The 20,565-nt window shown below is 45.9% G+C and overlaps 1 pseudogene; it reads right to left on the reverse strand.

The window, feature by feature from the left end:
• LOC115101359 (spectrin beta chain, non-erythrocytic 1-like) overlaps positions 1-20,565 on the reverse strand; it is a 103,303-nt pseudogene that overhangs the window by 76,372 nt on the left and 6,366 nt on the right.

Raw genomic sequence — 20,565 nt, forward strand, 5'->3', positions numbered from 1 at the left:
TATTTTCGTGGAACAGTTTCATTTATAATAATCTTTACCTCAAAATCATTGTAAAAAAATGTAACTTTTATTCCTAAAAGTAACTTTTATTGCCATTGTCAACTATGTAAAAAATGGCCTACAGTAGCCAAAAAATAAGAACATTGCAGCCTGCAGGTAGAAAATATCCTGATAAAAATAAATATCCTATAAATCACATTGGCTATGCATGGCCTGTCTACAGCTAAATTGAAACATTGTATCAACTATCAACTGGGTCGGCACGAAACGCACACTAGCTAACTTGCAACATTGCATAAAATATCCATGCCAGTGAGCTCAGGACAGACACAGCTGTGGGCTATTTGTGCATGGGATAAGAAGTAATCAGGTATTTTATGAAATCTCCACTGGATCAGAGCATTACATTTTTCCCTTTCATGTCGAGTGGCTATTGAAAGGGAGAGTTGGAAATATTTTTCTAATACTTTGAGGAACTATTGTCCTACAGGAACTATTGTCCTATATTTTTCTAATACTTTGAGGAACTATAGTCCTACTTCTATATGAGTAATCGGGTGCGCGTCCTTACTCAACATTGACAGGAGCATTTCAAACAAGACGATGAATAAATTGACAAAACTCAAATGGAATTTAAAAAAAAAAACTGTTTCTCACAAGTGGAGCATAGGTTGTGAGTTCTGCAAACAACGTGTCCACTCCGACCATGACAACGGTAAACAACTGTAATAATATATATGCATTAACAGAAATGACAATAACCAAACAAATTATTATAGAAATGATGGGAACTAATGGTAAATGTAGGCTACTACTGGTGATATATGTAAAAGGCAATTGATGAACAGCAAACAATGCACATAATGAACTTATGAACCAATGAATATGCAGGAAATAGCGGGAGAAAGTGCATTCTGAAGAGCGACGTGCCTTGTGCAGCTTAGCCACACTCCACTTTTTCTTGGACCGTGGTACCCCCGCGGCCTCCTCAATGGATTAGTCCACCACTACTACTGGTGAACCCCCGCGGCCTCCTCAATGGATTAGTCCACTGAGACAGGTGAAAATCAGACAGGTGTCTTGTGTGCCACGAAAAATAATGATTTATTTGCCACTAAAAAAATCTTGGTCAACCAACAACCTATCGACCAGATGACAAAATGGGGCCAGCCCTAGTTTCCCCTATGCTATATCTTTTTAAATAAGATCATCTTGGAGAAGTAACAAGCACCAAAATAAAAACTAGACAGTCAGGGAGAATGTAAAATTAAAATGAATCAAATTAGCTTTGAAACGGCAATTTTTCTCTCAGACCCATGACAAAACGTGTAGAATTGCAGGGAACTCGTTTTAAAACTACAACATTTTCTCCACCCCATGTGTAACCCCAAAATGTGTAAAATTGCAAGAAAATTGCTTTAAAACAGCAAGAAAAGGGCCTCTAAAACCGTGCCATTTGCCACACTCACCCAAGCTAACCTTGCAACTGCACCATTGGCCACACCCTCCCCAGCCCGCCAACTTTGCCACCACTGCCCCAAAAAATCCTAGGGGAATCACTGAAAAAGTGTAGAAGAAATGCAGGGTGCTGTGGGGGAGGGGGAGCTACTGTAGCTGTTGCAAAGTGTCAAAGAATGTGCACATCAAGCCCCTACTTGTAAAAAGGAGACGTGTCAGCAGCATTCCCAGGGAGTAAAGAGCACACACACCCACACTTATGGAGTCTTGTGGAAAATACTGTATGAATACACAAACACACACAGCTCCTCTAACTACACACACACACATCTCCACAACTCGGGTCATACTAGTTTGTTAGTCAGTTCAGTGTGATCTATTGCCGAGGTGTTATGAAGTTATGTCGGAGAAGATGACAAACAGCCAACACACAGCTCTGTTCTCCTTTCCATAACTGATCCATAAGGCATTTGGTTAGTGGTTAAACATCTACATACATATGACATTATGATGGTGACAGGGTCTGAACGGGTCTGTTACCACTGAGAGAGTGATTGCTTTTCAATGTGTGATGGTGAGACTAACCTTTTAACAGTATACTAGTATCAGTGTACTATCATGTACTCACAGTCTGGGGTTGTGGTGTCAGTTGTTTTTCCTCCAGTGTGGTGTGGTGTGTCTGTGAAGGGTGGGGTGTATTTGAGACTGTGACTACCACAGAGAGATCAGTATTTTTGCAAAACAGAGGTGCCTGATGCTGCTGCCTCTGGTTGCCTGTTGCACCCTCTGCTGGGCCCTCCACACTACTGCAACCTGCATGGCTGGTCATGTTCCAGCACAGGAGGGTGTACTTGGAACACATATCTCGTCCTATACCCTGACACACATCACATGTATGCACAATGCACACACACTAACACATTGGGTTGTCCCACCTGCCAGAGCTTTGATGCGCGAGCGCTCAAAGAGGCGTGCCGAGCTGTTCTCATTGTCCCAATTGGTCTCTGCGGCCAGGTCCCAGCGGTTGTTGATGTCATTGTACTGCTGCTGGATCTCCTGGCTGTCGAAGTCGGTGGGAGAGATGGTGCTCATGGTGACCGGGGCTGGGGGAAAACCATCCAACCTGCAGGGGAACAGAGAGAGATGGTTATCATGGTGACCGGGGCTGGGGGAAAACCATCCAACCTGCAGGGGAACAGAGAGAGATGGTTATCATGGTGACCAGGGGGAAAACCATCCAACCTGCAGGGGAACAGAGAGAGATGGTTATCATGGTGACCAGGGGGAAAACCATCCAACCTGCAGGGGAACAGAGAGTGATGGTTATCATGGTGACCAGGGGGAAAACCATCCAACCTGCAGGGGAACAGAGAGTGCTGGTTATCATGGTGACCAGGGGGAAAACCATCCAACCTGCAGGGGAACAGAGAGTGCTGGTTATCATGGTGACCAGGGGGAAAACCATCCAACCTGCAGGGGAACAGAGAGTGACAGCAGCGGTGAGAGAGTGAGTTTTTAAACGGTGTGGAGTTACTTTCAGAGCCTAACAAATGCTTTTTAATACCCCAAAGTTGACTTTGGAGAACCCCACATTCTATTCCTAACATCTCCCGCTGTCTAATAGGCTCACACTTTAACTTGGCACATTTTCTAGCATGACATGACAAGGTCGATGAAAATACTAGCGCGAACAGATATGGTCGGTACAAATGAGGCTGAGAGTGGGAGGGAGAAAGGTGAGGGAGGGAATGGTACAATACCTGTAGTTTAGCTTCTCTAGTATACAAGTGTAATATTTAGCTTAGTAAACGGCCAGTTGCATGGCAATTCATTTCATTCATATGCAGACTTGGCAAGGGGAGTAGACCTATGGTTTTAGCACAGGAAAGTTAACACACACCCACACACGTACGCAAATGGATGACGTGAGCAGCAGATCCTTATATAACCATAACGTCTCACAGTAAAATCTGTTTGAAGGACGCAGGCGAAACTGCTTCATTAAAGGACGCACACGCCTCACAAACAAACACACACATCAATTTCTCAATCCACTCTGGCCTGGTGCCAGGGGTCAATGTCACCTGACCTGTCCAAACTGCCTCCACAGAACATAAATATCTGTCCATCACCAACAGCTTTTGAACCTGACCCCTGTGGAAAAACTGCTCATAACTTCCTGGATCATGTCCCTTGCTGTTTTTGAATGCGATTCAAGAGTATATCATCAAATTCATGAAAACGCGGTCATTTAAAGGTTTGGGGTCACTTAGAAATGTCCTTGTTTTTGAAAGAAAAGCCTTTTTTTTGTCAAATTGATCAGAAATACAGTGTTGGTGTGGGGTGGAGTGTGGGTGTTGGTGTGGGGAGTGGTGTTGGGAGTTGGTGTTGGTGTGGGGTGGGGAGGGGTGTTGGTGTGAGTGTTGGGAGTTGGTGTTGGTGTGAGGTGTGGAGGGGTGTTGGGAGTTGGTGTGGGTGTTGGTGTGAAGTGGGGTGTGGGTGTTGGTGTGGGGAGTTGGTGCGGGGTGGGGAGTTGGTGTGGGGTGTGGGTGTGGGTGTTGGTGTGGGGTGTGGGTGTTGGTGTGGGTGTTGGAGTGGGGAGTTGGTGCGGGGTGGGGAGTTGGTGTGGTGTGGGGTGCACTAGACTAACTCCTCCATGTCGTCCTGGCCAGAGACAGATCCCAGGAGAAAAGACTGAACTCCGATCAGGAGAGACTGCTGATGAATATGTCAGAGCAGAGCCGCAGAGCAGCCGCCCAGAGAAAAAAAATCAGGTAACAGCCAGGAGAGGAGAGAGACACACCATGGCCATGCACTGCTCCTGTCCAGAACCTCTTCCCATCCACTCCCCTGTGGTCTGACTGAGCTGTGGCATGGTCAGAGTTAAGGCCCTACCACCATGGGGAAGGAGGGGGGGGGGGCATTCTCTCATTCTCTACAGGCGAGGACAGGACAGGATTTCTCCCTGGTTACAGTGAGCCCCCCCCCCCCCCCCCCCAGCTATGCGGCCTGGTCCCTCTCCCCTCCCGTGAAGGATCTATCCAGATTAAAACCCCCAGACAGACAGTTAACTAAAAGGCCCATTAGCTGACACAGCATGTTTGTTTAAGGGGTCAGATAACAGATTGGATCTGTCTATTGTCTGTTGATCAAGGCCTGTTTATTTGTTTGTTCTATTGTGTCTGTCGTAATTCTCTCAGTGGGATCCGGGTATTGGGGTGGAGTGATAGGGCTGCTGGGGGTCTTTAGGGCGGAGCAACGGTGAGGCTGCTCCCCCTCGCCTCCTGCTGCAGGCTCCATGCTCTCTCTTCCTGCCCTACGGGAGGCTGTCTTAATCCAGAGGATTGGGCCAGAGTATGCTGCCTCCCTCCCTCCACCAGGATAGACAGCTCCATCAGTCACTGGCCTGCTACTCCATGTTCTGCTATAGGACACCACTCGTCCCCTGAGCTAGTGGCAGCACTACTCTACCACATCTACTAGGAAACAGGGAAGAGGTGACCTGCCAGGGGACAGTTTACCTGCTACCAGAGCTATTTTAAAATACTGGTAAATATTCATGGAGGTAAGTACGCACACACACTGACTCACCCCCTAATTCAGACATAAAAATTGGGACTAGTCAAATCCATACTCCAACAGTGAGTCCCCTTTAATACACAGACGTCGAGATGCACAGGCAGATCTGGAAAAAACAGAGGAACTTCAGGCTCATATACTTGGCAGATACAGCAGAATGTGATGCCTTGCAGACAGTGAGCATCCACCGTCTCACATTGAGTATTCACAGTCTCTCTTCTCCTGGGTCTGTCTTCCCTCAGCTAAATTCCCTCTAATATAAGCAGGAAGCATAATGTTGAGAAATGTGGACATTATTCCAATGAAAGAAAATGTGGCCTTCCCAGTCCCTCCTCTAAATGAACTGACAACAGATAAAGGCCACGTGTGATGGGGAGAACGGAGAGAGTTCATGAGGGGTCACCTTGGAGGATGACGGGAGGATGGGGTGTTAAATCTAGTCTGAGAGGTGTGGAAGGAGTCTGTGACAGGGAGAGCCAGGAAAGCTTCAGACAAAACTCCTAGGGAGGTGGCGAAGGAAGATATTGTGTCCTAGAACAGTAGTTCACAAACTGTAGATCGGCGGGGGGGGGGGGTCCCCTCTGAAAAAATAAGACTGATGTAATGTCAGTCATTGCATACAGGGCCTAAAAATGTACAGATTTTGGCATTGCCGGGTAAGATGTTTATTTCACCGGGTGGTGTGGTGAGGACTCCACATTGCAAGCATTTCACTCGCATTTGTGAATAAAAATGGGCAAGTATGATCACATTTATAGTCAAATAAATGCTGCAGTCGCTGTTTTCAAAGTATTTCCACTGTTTTGTTTTATAGCTGGTAAATTAAATCTCACAAAGTCAAAGAACTACAACTACAACGCCTATTCCACCTCACACTGTAACACAGCCTGCCTCGGGGATGTGCGCATGTGAAGAGCTGAGTGAAAAATTCATTTTCAGAAGCGCTGCACACAGGCATAAAAGTTGGTCTAATTTACTTGAAACTTGAGACTTTGTCCTTGTGTTTCTTGGCTATTTACATTGTTTTGTTCACAAGCTGGGTTGTTTTTCAATGTTTGAGTTTCAACTGCTAGAGAAGAAAAGACTACGCTTCTACTAGTCAGACTCAATCTCACAGGCACAAACACGACTCAAGTAGCGCTACCACAGGTAAAGGGACAGGTGAACATTTTTGTCTCATTTGTGATATTTTGATTAAAAGACTCAGGTAATTAAACAATATACCACATTACTTGTTACTAGTAATACATGTATTGTTTTAGAAACATAAAGCATGCTCATCTGTTTTTTGTCGGTGTAATTTTTGCGTGAAAAAAATATTGTGGCTAGTAGATTTTTCTTTTACATCTACCTGCCATAGTAGCTGGTAGACCAAAACGCTACTTTGATGCCCTGACTGCATACCTTAGAGAGCTATGTATAACTTGACAAAAATGTCAAGATCAACTAGCCCATGTCAGCTCACATTTTTTCGCTAGGTTTTCAAGCCCTTAGATTTTGTTGTAATGTTTGACTACCTCAAATATCACATCAATACACATTAGACATGACAAAATGTGTAGAATTGCAGGAAATAAGCTTTAAACCTGCAACATTTTCTCTCCACCCACAAGAGGGGTGTGAACAGTTTGTGTCATGGACAGTGCATTGTGACCATAGAAATAGACATGGCGTGTATGCACAGGGGGGGGGGGTCAGGATGTTCCCCAATGCTGGAAGAGGGGCCTGAGTGAAAAAGTGTGGGAACTCCTGTCCTAGAGGGCCAGACAATACAGTCCATCCAGTAATGGATTCATTTGATAGGACTGCAGCTAGCAACCTGGTGATGCCATATAATAGGGTTGTCACGATACCAGTATCTTGATACTCTGAAGTATCGTGACAGGGAAACAATTACAAAACATGCAGAGAAAAACGTTCTAATGTTTCAAACACACAGCCTTCTGCTGTCTTCCATAGTTACATTTGCCCCCCCCCCCCCCCCCCTCACACAAAATATATATCACACAATATTTTACATACAGCAGGTTTTTAAAGGACCATAGAGTTCATTCTGCTTCGTGTTTATTTTTTTCCCTGGAAAATAACGTTTTGTGGTGTCACAATACTGATATCATGACAACTCACAGGACCATCTATTCTACTGCCGATGTGCCTCATCTCAACGGCCTTATGCTGAAATCACATTTCTAAATCAAATGGGGAAATCAATGTGTCAGCCTAGCAGTGGATAGAACACACATCATGCTGCAACACATAATGTAACAAGCGTGGACGCCGCACTGCTCCTCACACATGTAAACATCCAAATAAAGAAAGAAGCAGGGTAAATCCCATTAGGGTCAGATTAGGAAGTGGCTCAGAATAGAAACCCAGCAGATAGTCATTATCCTCAAAGAAAGACAGGAGGAACATTCAGCAATACTTCCATTCCCTCCCTCCCTCCAGTCCACTCTGCCCCAGAACCCCATAACCCCCAACAGACACCCATAATGGACCTTCTGGGGCTGACTGACTTACCAGGACGCTACAGTCCACTCTGTCCCAGAACCCCATAACCCCCCTACAGACAAGCACCCATAATGGACCTTCTGGGGCTGACTGACTCTGTCCCAGAACCGAATGTTATATAACAATCTCAGCTCTGCAGATTTTTCTGTGAAGAAACAGAATCATGAGATCATTTATTCTGGTATCGTTCCCATGTAGCTTGTTTCCGGTCACAGGTTCTCTCAACCAACTTTACCTGGAATGCTTTTCCTTCACTCTGCGTCCAACTCATCCCAAACCATCTCAATTGGGTTGAGGTTGGGTGATTGTGGAGGCCAGGTAATCTGATGCCTGTTTTAGGGCACTCCATCACTCCCCTTCTTGGTAAAATAGCCCTTACAAAGCCTGGGAGGTGTGTTGGGTCATTGTCCTGTTGAAAAACAAATGATAGTCCCACTAAGCGCAAACAAGATGGGTAGGCGTATCGCTGCAGAATGCTGTGGTAGCCATGCTGGTTAAGTATTCCTTAAATTCTAAACAAATCACTGACAGTGTCACCAGCAAAGCACCCCCACACCATCACACCTCCTCCTCCATGCTTCCCGGTGGGAACCACACATGCGGAGATCATCCGTTCACCTACACAGCGTCTCACAAAGACACGGTGGTTGGAACCAAAAGTCTCAAGATTTCCACCGGTCTAATGTCCATTGTTCATGTTTCTTGGCCCAAGCAAGTCTCTTCTTCTTATTGGTGTCATTTGGTAGTGGTTTCTTTGCAACATTTTGACCATGAAGGACTGATTCATGCAGTCTCCTCTGAACAGTTGATGTTGAGATGTGTCTGTTACTTCAACTCTGTGAAGCATTTATTTGGGCTGCAATTTCTGAGGCTGGTAACTCTAATGAATGTATCCTCTGCAGCAGCTATTCCTTTCCTGTGGCGGTCCCCATGAGAGCCAGTTTCATCATAGCGCTTGATGGTTTTGGCAACTGCGCTTGAAATGTTTTTGTTTTTTTTAAGTTCTTGACATTTTCCAGATTGACTGACCTTCATGTCTTAAAGTAATGATGTTGTTTCTCTTTGATTATTTGAGCTGTTCTTGCCATAATATGTACTTGGTCTTTTACCAAATAGGGCTATTTTCTGTATACCACCCCTACCTTGTCACAACACAACTGATTGGCTCAAACACATTAAAGAGAGAAATTCCACAAATGACTTTTAACAAAGCACACCTGTTCATTGAAATGCATTCCAGGTAACTACCTCATGAAGCCTCTTTGTTATGTAACTGTGTAAAAAAATTTACCATGTATGTAAAATGTTTATGTAACAAACAAAAAAATATATACACACACAGCTGAAGTCAGAAGTTTACATACACCATAACCAAATACATTTAAACTCAGTTTTTCACAATTGCTGACATTTAATCCTAGTAAAAAATCCCTGTTTTAGGGCAGTTAGGATCACCACTTTATTTTAAGAATGTGAAATGTCAGAATAATAATGGAGAGAATGATTTATTTCAGGTTTTATTTCTTTCATCACATTCCCAGTGGGTCAGAAGTTTACATACACTCAATTAGTATTTAGTAGCATTGCCTTTAAATTGTTTAACTTGGGTCAAACATTTCAGGTAGCCTTCCACAAGCTTCCCACAATAAGTTGAGTGAATTTTGGCCCATTCCTCCTGACGGAGCTGGTGTAACTGAGTCAGGTTTGTAGGCCTCCTTGCTCGCACACACTTTTTCAGTTCTGCCCACATATTTTCTATAGGATTGAGGTCAGGGATTTGTGTTGGCCATTCCAATACCTTGACTTTGTTGTCCTGAAGCCATTTTGCCACAACTTTGGAAGTATGCTTGGGGTCATTGTCCATTTGGAAGACCCATTTGCAACCAAGCTTTAACTTCCTGACTGATGTCTTGAGATGCTGTTTCAATATATCCACATCATGTTCTTCCCTCATGATGCCATCTATTTTGTGAAGTGCACCAGTCCCTCCTGCAGCAAAGTCCCCCACAACATTATGCGGACACCCCCGTGCTTCACAGTTGGGATGATGTTCTTCAGCTTTGAAGCATCCCCCTTTTTCCTCCAAACATAACGATGGTCATTATGGCCAAACAGTTCTATTTTTGTTTCATCAGACCAGAGGACATTTCTCCAAAAAAGTACGATCTTCGTCCCCATGTGCAGTTGTAAACAGTAGTCTGGCTTTTTTTATGGCAGTTTTGGAGCAGTGGCTTCTTCCTTGCTGAGTGGCCTTTCAGGTTATTTCGATATAGGACTCGTTTTACTGTGGATATAAATACTTTTGTACCTGTTTTCCTCCAGCATCTTCACAAGGTCCTTTGCTGTTGTTCTGGGATTGATTTGCAATTTTCGCACCAAAAGTACATCTCTAGGAGACAGAAAGCGTCCCCTTCCTGAGTGGTATGACGGCTGTGTGGTCCCATGGTGTTTATACTTGTGTACTATTGTTTGTACAGATGAACGTGGTACCTTCAGGCGTTTGGAAATTGCTCCCAAGGATGAACCAGGCTTGTGGAGGTCTACAATATTTTTTCCTGAGGTCTTGGCTGATTTCTTTTGATTTTCCCATGGTGTCAAGCAAAGAGGCACTGAGTTTGAAGGTAGGCCTTGAAATACATCCACAGGTACACCTCCAATTGACTCAAATGATGTCAATTAGCCTATCAGAAGCTTCTAAAGCCATGACATCATTTTCCAAGCTGTTTAAAGGCACAGTAAACTTCTAACCCACTGGAATTGTGATACAGTGAATTATAAGTGAAATAATCTGTCTGTAAACAATTGTTGGAAAAATTACTTGTCATGCACAAAGTAGATGTCTTAACCGACTTGCCAAAAACAAGTTTTAATTACTCCAACCTAAGTGTATGTAAACTTCCAACTTCAACTGTATAGAAATAAATAAATAAAAGGAGAGGATGGCCATGGCGACCACAACTTCCTGTACGTGGACCAGGGGTATGACTGGGAGAGTAGGACGGAGAGGGGACTAGGGAAGTAGGGGGAAGGAGACGGGACTGGGAGAGTAGGGGACTAGGGGACAGAGAGGGGAATGGGGGAGTAGGGGGAAGGAGACGGGACTGGGAGAGTAGGGGACTAGAGGAGTGTGGTACAGAGAGGGGACTGGGAGAGTGGGGGAAGGAGAGGGGAATGGGGAAGTAGGGGGAAGGAGACGGGACTGGGAGAGTAGGACGGAGAGGGGACTGGGGAAGTAGGGGGACGGATACGGGACTGGGAGAGTAGGGGACTAGGGGAGTGGGGACGGAGAGGGGACCGGGAGAGTGGGGGAAGGAGAGGGAATGTGGGAGTAGGGGAAGGAGAGGGGACTAGGGAATTAGGGTACTGAGAGACGACTTGGGAAGTAGGGGGAGGAGACGGGACTGGGAGAGTAGGGGACTAGGGGAGTGGGGGATGGAGAGGGGAATGGTTTAGTAGGAGAAGGAAAGGGGCTGGGGCAGTAGGGGACTAGGGGGAAGGAAAGGGGACTAGGGGAGTAGGAGAAGGAAAGGGGACTGGGGCAGTAGGGGACTAGGGGGACGGAGAGGGGACTGGGACAGTAGGGGACGGAGAGGGGACTGGGGAAGTAGGGGGAATGTGACGGGACTGGGAGAGTAGGGAACTAGGGGAGTAGGGGACGGAGAGGGGACTGGGAGAGTGGAGGAAGGAGAGGGGAATGGGGAGTAGGGGGAAGGAGAGGGGACTGGGAGAGTAGGACGAGAGGGGACTGGGAGAGTAGGGAACTAGGGGAGTGGGGGGCGGAGAGGGGACTGGGAGAGTGGAGGAAGGAGAGGGGAATGGGGGAGTAGGGGGAAGGAGAGGGGACTGGGAGAGTAGGACGGAGAGGGGACTGGGGGAGTAGGGGACTAGAGGAGTAAGGAGAAGGAGAGGGGACTACGGGAGAAGGAGGAAGGAGAAGGGCTGCCCCCAGGTGGTGAGGGTAGGAAACAACATCTCCACTAGAGGTTGACTGATTAATCGGAATGGCCGATTAATCGGGGCCGATTTCAAGTTTGCATGACAATCGGAAATCTGTGTTTTTGGGCGCCGATTTTTTTTTTTTTTTACACCTTTATTTAATCTTTATTTAACTAGACAAGTCAGTTAAGAACACATTCTTATTTTCAATGAAGGCCTAGGAGGCAGAACGACAGATTTTTAACCTTGTCAGCTCGGGGGATCCAATCTTGCAACCTTACAGTTAACTAGTCCAATGCTCTAACACCTGATTACATTGCACTCCACGAAGAGCCTGCCTGTTAGCGAATGCAGTAAGCTAAGGTAAGGTGCTAGCTAGCATTAAACAAAACAATCAATCAATGACTGTCATTGCTCCAATGTGTACTTAACCATAAATATCAATGCCTTTCTTAAAATCAATACACAAGTATATATTTTTAAACCTGCATATTTAGCTAAAAGAAATCCAGGTTAGCAGCCAATATTAACCAGGTGAAATTGTGTCACTTCTCTTGGGTTCATTGCACGCAGAGTCAGGGTATATGCAACAGTTTGGGCCGCCTGGCTCTTTACGAACTAATTTGCCCGAATTTTACGTAATTATGACAACAATGAAGGTTGTGCAATGTAACAGGAATATTTAGACTCATGGATGCCACCCGTTAGATCAAATACGGAACGGAATAAACATTTTGTTTTCGAGGTGATAGTTTCCGGATTAGTCAAAGGTATATGGTTTAGAGAGAGATAGTCGACGCGTTATAATTCCTGTAATAACTTGCAGCTGAACATGAAAGGGGTTCCTTCGTTATTTTACCGTTCATGTCTTCCATAGAGAATGTCTTGATCTACTTCCAATAAGGTCTGTGTTTTGTTCAGGCTTAAACCGCCTCAGCGTTTTGATACCCATGTAAATCTCACTAGGATAAGGTAACGTTTGTCAACATATTTTCATAAATCCACTCTACAAAAAAAAAGATCTTCGCTTATATTTAGCCAATATTTATCAGTTACCTTGTCCTATGGATATCTACACAGTTATAAAATTGGCACGGTAGTGTAAGCCTACATGAAACACAGACCTTATTTTAAGTGAATATAAAAATATCCTATGGAATAAATGACCAGATTTTGGTTGGTTGTCAATTCTTACCATGCCCATTATTAAAAATAGGATTTCCTGCATATAGCAATTAAAGTTTTTGTTATCAACATTCATCACAGGTAATTTAAAACTATTTTTATTCAAACAGTTGAGAGTATTTGTCTCCTAAGCAAACTCTTCAGTATCATTGTCACTTCAGAGCTGTGTGTGTGTAACGGTTTTCTTCTGGTGAAAGGAGGCGGACCAAAATGCAGCGTGGTTAGTTTTGTACATCTTTAATAAAGATGAAAATACAACAATCTACAAAACAAGAAACGTGAAAAAACTGAAACAGTCCTATCTGGTGCCACAAAGACAGGAACAATCACCCACAAGACAGGCTACCTAAATATGGTTCCCAATCAGAGACAATGACTAACACCTGCCTCTGATTGAGAACCATATCAGGCCAAACATAGAAATAGACAAACCAGACACACAACATAGAATGCCCACCCAGCTCACGTCCTGACCAACACTAAAACAAGGAAAACACACAAGAACGATGGTCATAACGTGACAGTGTGTGTGTGTATTTATGTATTATATTAAGTTTAAAATAAGTGTTAATTGTTCATTCAGTATTGTTGCAATTGTCATTATTACAAAAATGTGTGTGTGTGTGTGTGTGTATGATATATATATACATATAAAATATGTTTTCTCTCTCTAATAAATCGGCCGATTAATCGGTATCAGCCTTTTTTGTCCTCCAATAATCGGTATCAGCGTTGAAAAATCATAATCAGTGGACCTCTAATCTCCATCCTGCTTATCCTCAACACTGGGGCCCCACAAGGGTGCTTTCTCAGCCCTCTCCTGTACTCCCTGTTCACCCACGACGGTGTGGCCATGCACGCCTGCCTCCAACTTAATCATCAAGTTTGCAGACGACACTACAGTGGTAGGCTTGATTACCAACAGCGATGAGACAGCCTACAGGGAGGAGGTGAGGGCCCTCAGAGTGTGGTTGTCAGGAAAATAAGCTCACACTCAACGTCAACAAAACAAAGGAGATGATCGTGGACTTCAGGAAACAGCAGAGGGAGCACCCCCCTATCTACATCGACGGGACAGTAGTGGAGAAGGTGGAAAGTTTTAAGTTCCTCTGCGTACACATCACGGACAAACTGAAATGGTCCACCCCCACAGACAGCGTGGTGAAGAAGGCGCAACAGCGCCTCTTCAACCTCAGGAGGCTGAAGAAATTTGGCTTGTCGCCAAAAGCACTCACAAACCTCTACAGATGCACAATCGAGAGCATCCTGTTGGACTGTATCACCGCCTGGTACGGCAACTGCTCTGCCCACAACCGCAAGGCTCTCCAGAGGGTAGTGAGGTCTGCACAACGCATCACTGGGGGCAAACTACCTGCCCTCCAGGACACCTACACCACCCGATGTTACAGGAAGGCCATAAAGATCATCAAGGACAACAGCCACTGCCTGTTCACCCCGCTATCCTCCAGAAGGCGAGGTCAGAGCGGACTAGGGGCAAGGAGAGGGGACTAGGGGGAAGGAGAGCGGACTGGAGGGGAAGGAGAGCGGACTAGGGGCAAGAAGAGCGGACTAGGGGCAAGGAGAGGGAACTAGGGGCAAGGAGAGCGGACTAGGGGCAAGGAGAGGGAACTAGGGGCAAGGAGAGAGGACTAGGGGCAAGGAGAGGGGACTAGGGGGAAGGAGAGCGGACTAGGGGCAAGGAGAGGGGACTAGGGGCAAGGAGAGGGGACTAGGGGGAAGGAGAGCGGACTAGGGGCAAGGAGAAGGGACTAGGGGGAAGGAGAGCGGACTGGAAGGGAAGGAGAGCGGACTAGGGGCAGGGAGAGGGGACTAGGGGCAAGGAGAGCAGACTAGGGGCAAGGAGAGCGGACTAGGGGCAAGGAGAGGGGACTAGGGGCAAGGATAGGGGACTAGGGTTAAGGAGAGGGGACTAGGGGCAAGAAGAGGGGACTAGGGGCAAGGACAGCGGACTAGGGGCAAGGAGAGGGGACTAGGGGGAAGGAGAGGGGACTAAGGGACTGGGGGAGTAATCCCCATTGTGGCTAGGAGGAGTTGGGGCTCAGTGTCTTTACTAATCACCCCTAATCCAGACACACAATCCCCTGACCCACTATGACACTGACTCCCATACAGGACACAGCCTACAATACATACATTACACATCCTACAACACAGGCTATGACGTAGGCTACGACACACAGCCTCCGTCTGACACAGGCTCTGACATAGCCAGCCTCCCTAGAATAGATACAACCTCAGAACACAGCCTCCTCCGACACAGCGTCGCACACCGGCTCACAACCTCTAAAACAGCATCCCAAAAGTTCATCAGGCAAAAAGAGCTGTCACCACCACTATCCCCCAAAACACATCCTGCGTCAATACACTAATCATATCAACAGACCGTGCCTCAGATAAGACCAATTCATAAATGTAAAAAACAACAGTTTAAATGGCCTTCTCTGCTATCTAATGGTTAATTACAATATTCCCCTGGTCACTAATAAGGTGATGAATTGGAGGGGACATAAATCAATCGGGCTTAGAGCTGGGGAGGGAGGGCCAAACACAGGACCCAGGGGGAGTGTCTGCCTGCCTGCTGGGGATGAGATGACAGGGCTTTGTTAGGACAGTCTGCTCCACACACACTAGCCAGACTGTGGAGAGCCCACAGCTAATACACTAACTACATACCCAGAAATACCCTCTACTTTACAGTCATATTCATTCCCATCACACAAATCATCCGAGTCACACACCACCAACACCTCTCTAATCAACCTTAATGAGACCGTGACCACCCTTAATGAGACAACAACACCTCTCTAATCAACCTTAATGAGACCGTGACCACCCTTAATGAGACAACAACACCTCTCTAATCACCCTTAATGAGACAACAACACCTCTCTAATCACCCTTAATGAGACAACAACACCTCTCTAATCACCCTTAATGAGACAACAACACCTCTCTAATCACCCTTAATGAGACAACAACACCTCTCTAATCAACCTTAATGAGACCGTGACCACCCATAATGATACAACAAGACCTCTCTAATCAACCTTAATGAGACCGTGACCACCCTTAATGAGACAACAACACCTCTCTAATCACCCTTAATGAGACAACAACACCTCTCTAATCACCCTTAATGAGACAACAACACCTCTCTAATCAACCTTAATGAGACCGTGACCACCCTTAATGAGACAACAAGACCTCTCTAATCACCCTTAATGAGACCGTGACCACCCTTAATGAGACACCAACACCTCTCTAATCAACCTTAATGAGACCGTGACCACCCTTAATGAGACAACAAGACCTCTCTAATCAACCTTAATGAGACCGTGACCACCCTTAATGAGACAACAACACCTCTCTAATCAACCTTAATGAGACCGTGACCACCCTTAATGAGACAACAAGACCTCTCTAATCAACCTTAATGAGACCGTGACCACCCTTAATGAGACACCAACACCTCTCTAATCAACCTTAATGAGACCGTGACCACCCTTAATGAGACAACAACACCTCTCTAATCAACCTTAATGAGACCGTGACCACCCTTAATGAGACACCAACACCTCTCTAATCAACCTTAATGAGACCGTGACCACCCTTAATGAGACACCAACACCTCTCTAATCAACCTTAATGAGACCGTGACCACCCTTAATGAGACAACAAGACCTCTCTAATCAACCTTAATGAGACCGTGACCACCCTTAATGAGACAACAAGACCTCTCTAATCAACCTTAATGAGACCGTGACCACCCTTAATGAGACAACAAGACCTCTCTAATCAACCTTAATGAGACCGTGACCACCCTTAATGAGACAACAACACCTCTCTAATCAACCTTAATGAGACCGTGACCACCCTTAATGAGACAACAAGACCTCTCTAATCACCCTTAATGAGACCGTGACCACCCTTAATGAGACAACAAGACCTCTCTAATCAACCTTAATGAGACCGTGACCACCCTTAATGAGACAACAACACCTCTCTAATCAACCTTAATGAGACCGTGACCACCCTTAATGAGACAACAAGACCTCTCTAATCACCCTTAATGAGACCGTGACCACCCTTAATGAGACAACAACACCTCTCTAATCACCCTTAATGAGACCGTGACCACCCTTAATGAGACAACAACACCTCTCTAATCAACCTTAATGAGACCGTGACCACCCTTAATGAGACAACAACACCTCTCTAATCAACCTTAATGAGACCGTGACCACCCTTAATGAGACACCAAGACCTCTCTAATCAACCTTAATGAGACCGTGACCACCCTTAATGAGACAACAAGACCTCTCTAATCAACCTTAATGAGACCGTGACCACCCTTAATGAGACAACAACACCTCTCTAATCAACCTTAATGAGACCGTGACCACCCTTAATGAGACAACAAGACCTCTCTAATCAACCTTAATGTATGTCGTTCTACAGCTAATGTATAAGCTTCTCTCTGTTGTGATCAGATCAGCTTTATGCCTCCCCCCCATTCCCTGGCCCCCTCTCCTTTCAATAGCCCTACCCCTAGCCCTCCCCGGGCCCCCTCCTCTTCCCTAGCCCTCCTCCGGCCCCCTCCTCTGCCCTAGCCCTCCCCTGGGCCCCCTCCTCTTACCTAGCCCTACCCCTAGCCCTCCCCGGGCCCCCTCCTCTTCCCTAGCCCTACCCCGGGCCCCCTCCTCTCCCCTAGCCCTATTCCGTGCCCCCTCCTCTCCCCTAGCCCTTCAACCGGGCCCCCTCTTCTCTTCTCCTCCTCCCCTTCATTGAGCGCCTGCCTCATGTTGATAGCCATTATGGTGCCTGAGCATGTTTACGTCTGCCGAGCCGCTGCAGTGGATTTATGGGACAAACCTTTGACCCCTAAACCCACATAATGGATGATTTACTAAATTTGTCATGGTTGTCCTTAATTAAAGGAACATTTCACCCAAAAACTATCTTTTTTTGTTTCATTAGTCCATTGTTGATATGGTCCCAAAATGTTTTGCATGTGAGCAATCAAGTTAGGATAAATAACTTTCAAAAGACAGAAATACAGCCGGTAAGATGCATTTTGCATCATATGATGAAAAACATAGCATTATATGATGCAAAATGCATCGTACCGGGTGTATTTCGAAAGTTATATATCTTGAAAACTTGATAGCTGACATGAAAAACATGTTGGGAATATATCAACAATGGACTAATGATACAGAAACAAAAAGATTGTTTTGGGGTGGAGTTTTCCTTTAACGTGCTACAATATGACCAGGATAATCACCTTGTGACCCTTTAACAGAGCCATCAGAGGGAAAACAAACACACACACAGTGTAGTGGTCATAATCACACAAACAAGATGTCACAGCTGGAATGGGAGGGGGGCTAAGATGGTGGAGGGCTAAGACACTGAGCCCTACAGAACTCTCCGACACCATGAAAAACAGGATATCCTTTTGTGATGGGACTCTGAAAGATGTGAAATTATACAATAATGGCTCTTAGACATCCTTTATCAATAAGGGTATTATAAAGGGGTAATACATCTGTAATAAAGTAGGCTACAGACTTAGAGATAGAATTGTTAGTGTAGTGACACAGCAGCACTGGAACATGAGAGCAGTAGTCTCTTCCTGCTATGTTGAGCAGAATGAATGAATGAATAATTTGAGACAGGAGAGGGAGGAACGCTCCCAAAGCGCTCATCCTGCTCTGCTGCCCACAAGATAATCCCCAATATAAAAACCCTGCTTTAGGTGTAACAGTTAGAAGGCTGGTGTGTTTGGTGGCAACAAAAACTGTGAAGCTCCTGCCCATCCCCCTGTCAAACACGCAACACATACAACACAGACATAATGTAAGGGGGGCATGTCTGTGTGATGGTTCAGAAGAATAGCTCGTTACTAATGTCAAGCATGAAAACAAGGCATTCAGAAATGCCTCTGGGGGTTCTGAGCTGTGCTGCGTTGAGAGGCCCGCCTAGCCCCTGACCAGCCAGACACCAGGAGAGGAGAGGGCATCACTTTCAGGAGAATGATGCGAGCTCCGAGGTAAAGCAGGACAGAGAAAGCAGCATCACCGCCACCTCTCTTTCTCCCAATCACTACTCTCCCCCCTTCCCTTCTCCCCTCCCTGACCTGCTTTCCTCCTTAGCTGGTCTGTTTTCCCAGATAATCAGGGAGAGGGAGAAATGGAGCCCAGCACAATCGCCTGGAGGTAATTAGCCCAGTGCACAACATGCCAGACGGGCACGCAGGCAACCCTACGCCAGGGGGATGGAGCCACACTCCCTCACCAAGACAGACAGGAACTAGAAGCCCCAACACAACAATTCTTTATCTCCTTTTTCAAGACAGGCAGAGAGAATACAAGGAGTTTTAAGCCTTTCGCGTGCTTCGGTTTGGCTGGCGCCTAGCCAAACTCGACTGGGCGAACAGAATGAGTGTATTCGCATACTCCCTTAAAAGACCTTCACTTGTATAGTACTGTTTGTCCATCTTGAGACGCCGTCGCCACTTCCTCAAGATAGTCAGAATGAATCGAAGATAACTTAATACATTTTTGCAGAGATCTTAGTCACGCAATTTTACATCAAACAAAGATGTTTGGTGCCGTTTTTCACATGTGGAAAAATGTGCATGAAAACACGTCAATAGTTTAATGACAAACACTTAATTGAAGAATCCCCAGGTTAACCAATGATGAAGGGGCGAAGACTTCGGCTACTCAAATGTGGCTTTTTTTGCCGAAAACCAAAATTACAACTGTTCTGAACGTTTTAGGATGGGAAGCAGGCGGACGCCTTTAATAACACACACACTGCTGATCAAATCATTTTGTTCTACCAGTCCAGGAGCTGCATGGCCGCCCAGACCAACCCCCCACAGCCCTGGATGATAGAATTTCTCTATGACTATATGCTAATAAACAGGAATGTTAATCACTGCAGCAAACCCCCCCTCTACACACTTCACATCAGCTGATGGCCTCTCCTCTCCTGGGGGGGGTAACCCCTCTCTGGTTCCATGTCCTCCTGTCAGTCAGGCTCAGATGGGGTAGGACAGAGATGGAGGTGAGATCCCCCAAAAGCCCACCACAAAGCCTATTCCGCCACAGTGGCCCCACACAATGGAGGAGTCAGCAGAGACAGGGGCCAGAAGCTTGCGTCTTTCCTGTTTGCAGAAATGAGGCGGCCAGAGACACACATGTATCACAGGGCCATCACAGAGAGTCTGATCCAGGCCTGAATGCTCTGTTGAAAAGGGTGGCGGCGACCTATTGTCAACCTGTAACATCACATTCATCAAACACTCCAGTGCCCAGCGCTTACATCCCCCCCCCCCCCCCCCCCCGCAGCCTGCTCAACAACACGGTGTCCTCCGCACATACACACACACGTCAGAGATCACACTCTCCATGACATACTCTCATATTCAACTCAATCACTTCAGCACCTCTTAACACCCAAATTCATCTCTCCATCAAATCTCTGTTTCATTTTCCCATCAGTGACCATTCAAAACCCTCTCTCATTAGCCAGATTGATTCACTCATTCAACGACAGTGATCATGCCATTGCTGCTCACCCACGTCATGTGTTCACCCGTGGAACACACACACATACCTTCTTCTATATAGAACCCCCACCTCCTCTACAGGAACAATGTACTAAAGCTCAATACACTAGAACAGAGACTCAGACATAGCCACACAAACGACAGTTCCTATACATGTCATGTAATGTGACCATGACTCACCGGAGACTCACTCATCAGGCCTATTTTCCCATTTGTGATTCAAATGGAACACCTTTAAGCAAAAAGTTGCAAGACCATGACGGCTACAGCCACAGAATGTCAACTGAAATGTATGA

This window comes from Oncorhynchus nerka, linkage group LG19, assembly GCF_034236695.1.
Source record: "Oncorhynchus nerka isolate Pitt River linkage group LG19, Oner_Uvic_2.0, whole genome shotgun sequence".
NCBI classification, from domain to species: Eukaryota; Metazoa; Chordata; class Actinopteri; order Salmoniformes; family Salmonidae; genus Oncorhynchus; species Oncorhynchus nerka.